The sequence below is a fragment of the Gouania willdenowi genome (assembly GCF_900634775.1).
Source record: "Gouania willdenowi chromosome 24 unlocalized genomic scaffold, fGouWil2.1 scaffold_320_arrow_ctg1, whole genome shotgun sequence".
Classification (NCBI taxonomy): Eukaryota; Metazoa; Chordata; class Actinopteri; order Blenniiformes; family Gobiesocidae; genus Gouania; species Gouania willdenowi.
This window is the reverse complement of record NW_021144848.1, coordinates 923,069-927,242: the sequence shown is the minus strand read 5'-3', so window position 1 is coordinate 927,242 and position 4,174 is coordinate 923,069.

Genomic DNA, 4,174 nt, shown 5'->3' with positions numbered 1-4,174 from the left:
AACAAAATATGCCAAATTAAAATATTTTCAATAAAAAGTCAAGAGTTGAAGAAGAATCAGTCAACAACATTACTTCATACCCAAATATATTTGCTTTCAGTTGGTCAGTTTATTGCTAACGTTGCACATTTAGGATGTATTGTCTGCTTATTGGCAGGTGGTAGGACGCTACGCACTGTTAAATCATCACATGTGCTCATGAAACATTTTTGCCACTTCTATTCAATTCATATTTAATATTAATACCTCAACAGAGAGTTGAAGTATATGACATAACTCTCACCTTGAGTTATTTGGTATGTTTTTTTATTTACATTTTTTGTTTTTTATTGTTCTTCGCCCTGTTTGGATTTTTTATTAAATATTTGTTATGATTATTTTATTGTTTGTTTGTAACTCGTGTGCAGCACTTTGGTTAACTCTTGTTGGCAAAAAAACTAAAAAAAAAACTAAAAGTCCTCAATAAATAAAGTGGTTTGGATTATTAATTATGTTTAATCATCAAAATTAAATGTTTCATGTAAATAAATACAATACTAACACGAAATGGTGCTTCTTCGTAGCAGCCAATCAGCATTCAGAATCTATTACTGTGGATTCTAACCATGACATCAAAGGCAAAAACAGGAGTTCTAAAAAGAATCAGACACAACAGTCAGTTCCTTTCTTGCTTTAAACAAAGGTGGACGCTTTTTCTCTCTGCACCATCGACCCATAACTGGAGCTTGTTGCACTTTTTGTCTTGTACTGTCTTTTGTCAGAATCTAACAGAAGCCTCTATCCAAAACTGAAATTATGGAATGGATCAACTGGTCTCTCGATGCAATCAACAATGTTTTTACGACAGAAGTAATGGACATAGAAGCACCCACCTGTCCTACCGGAACGTACGCTGCCGGATACACGATGGACTCGTCGGACAGTTGGAGGGTCACGTGCCTGTCTATCCCTTCTGTTAACGTTGAGGAGTTCGTCCCAATAATTGGACTCATGATAGCATTTTTGCTGCTGCTTTTAGCTGTCAGTTTTCTGATTTACTACAAAGTCCGGACTCTGACTAATGCGAATAAGGAACTCAAATGCCAGCTGAATGCAACTTTAAAGCAACTACACAAGATGGAATCCAACTTGGAGAAGTTAACAGCCCAGCGTGGGATTAAAGATGTGGAAAACACCACTGATCCATTTTAACAATTTTTATTTTGGCGACTTTGATGAAGATGAGCCTGTGGAGCATCAATCCACCTGACGGGGGAACCAAAGCAGGCTTGTAGGAGGAGGAAGAGGAAGAGGAAGAGGAAGAGGAAGAGGAGGAGGAGGAAGAGGAAGAGGAAGAGGAAGAAGAAGAAGAAAAGTGAACCATCCACCAGCCACTCTGTATCAGCCTGTAGCTGCTCCAGTGAGTCCCTGTAAACCACGGAACATCCTGCTTCAGACTGTACACTGACTGTACACTGACTGTACACTGACTGTACCTGACTCACTGCGAGTTATTAAAGTGAACTGAGAAGACTTTGCCTTTTTGTTTTATTGGAAATAAGAAAAGTTGATTAAATTTTCACATTCATCAAAGTGTTTACGGCACTGAAAATAAACCGAGGTATGTCTGGATATAAATAATAATAATAATAATAATAATAATAATAATAATAGTACTTCTGACAGTGAAATTATAGTAATATACATGAAGTGGTTCTAAAGCACAATAATATAAAATATGTGTAATGTATTGAGTGGTTCAGTCCTCAAAGTGTGAACAAAGGAGAATGGACATGATGGCGGCCATCTTACTACAGTGTAACCACGCAGAGCAGCTGCCCGTTACGTTTACTGTAAAAATACAACCCTCAAGTAGTGAACTTACCTCAGGCTGCTGACAAACTTTCTTGCCAAGATAAAATGAATGGCCAGACTTGCTGCTCTGTCACCTGGTGACTGTGGTCCGCTGAGTATTTGCTGCGATGAAGGCATGACTATTTATTTTGAAAGTATAAAAATAGTTTATCCTGACAAAAAAACATGTATACTGTATATCAGTTAATACTTTAGATTTATCACAGTTACAAAAAATAAAAAAAAAATTACAAGCTACAATTTTTTTATTTGTCTTTTGTGAATCTGGATGGGGAGGCACCAGGGCCACCCATTTGGCCCCTCCCATGGATATATCAACCAAAACCAACCAAAAAACAAAACAACGTATATAAGATTTTAAAGATACACTAACTCTAAAACTGAAAGTTTGACCTGATGGTGGCGCTGCATGAAAGGTCACGTCATCACCACAACCAATAGGGTTCACACTGTAGTGGTCATTAATATTGTTTGTAAATTTGAGATTATTTGGATGAAAACTATTCAAGATGAATTCATTCTAATTTAGAACAGGTCAATGTTTCATTATCAAGGGCTTATTTACTGTATGTATTCAACAAATAAACAAAGTGTCTGACATAAAAACATGGTCAACAATTTTCTGAAAATCCTTTTCTGGAGACAAATATCTCTGAGGTCAGATTGACCCCAATAGTAAAATGTGTTTGTAATATTTGAGAATAACAGGAGAGTTAAATGTGGACCTGTCAATCACAGTGTTGTTCAGCAGGAACTTTTTTATTCAATCTTTTGTCATGGAAAAGCAGGAAGTCAAGTCTTCCCGGGACAAAAAACTCAAAGTCGAGTTGCAAGTCCTTCATGATTATGTCTAAAGTCATGTGACTCCAGTTCATACCTCTGGTAAATAGTTCCATTAGCTCCACCATCATCTCCTCACATTTTCACTGACTTTTATTTGTTATCAGGATGATTTCAGCAAAACTTTAACCAAAGACAGACCTTAGAACAGGGAAGATTCCATTACATTTTGGACGTGATCTGGATCAAAATACTGATTCTGGATCAGTTTGAAAAATGGAAAAATCCTATCATGGCAGAAAATTCAAAGATTCATATCTCGGTTCATAATTGTTTCATTTGGATCAGAACTGGATTGTTCATTTCATGGTGATTTTTTTTTAAAAAGGTGTTGGTGTCCATACATTTATAGATAATTGATAATATCTGGAAAAGAGGGGAGTTTTCTTTTTTCTTTTACATCATTTCACAACTCAGAAAACACTTATGTAATTTCAGGATGTGTGCATGTGTAAAAAAAAGGGGGAAATCTGATGTTTGTTCCTATAGGGTCACTCCATGTCATTTCAACACATTTCCAGGACATCCCACGCACTTTGGTCTAAAAAAATTTCTGAAATTTTTACCAGTTGTTCCGTGATTATTTCATAGGCACAGTGTCACATTTCTGTTTGATTGGATCAATACTTTTTGAGATATGGACAATTTAGTGAGGGAGGTATTTGACAATTTTTGCACGTCCCTTTTTTTTCTTCATTTTCAGCTTCCAATATCTCAGGAACTACATCACATAAGAAACTGAAATGTGGTATAGTAATACAGCTCCACCTACTCTCTCAGAATATACAAAAAGATCTGCTATACATCCCATCTGATGGACATGCCAGCTCCTCAAAATCGGATAAACATGTGTGGGTTTGGGTCTGTAACATGTTTGGGCCTACAGTAAATAACTTAGCATATGCCTCAGCTTCCTGTAATTATATCAGCTTTGAGCTATGAACATAGACTGTTCACATCACTAATGATTAGTCACATATATACATTGGTTTATGGGGTGGCGGTCTCTTGAAATGCAAAATAATACTTTTTTTTCTTTGGCCCATAACTGCATGTGGGAATGTAAGAAATAGTGGGATATAAATGAATATTGTTTTATGAAACTTCTACATTTTTATTTTGGACCCAAACTTTAGGGTTATTTCACGACTCGTGAATACTGAAAATTCTTTACTTTGGCTCTGTGTCTTATAATCATTTATTGTTTATTAGTATGTATATAGAAAATTGAAACATACACCCCCTCACTAAATTGTCCTCATCTCAAAAGGTATTTGACATGTGATTACAGAATCTAGGGCGCACGGTGGCTTAGTGGTTAGCACGTCCGCCTCACAGCAAGAAGGTGGTGGACACCTGGGTCCTTTCTGTGTGAAGTTTGCATGTTCTCCCCGTGCTGCGTGGGTTTCCTCCGGGTACTCCGGCTTCCTCCCACAATCCAAAAACATGACTGTAAGGTTGATTGGAGTCTCTAAATTGC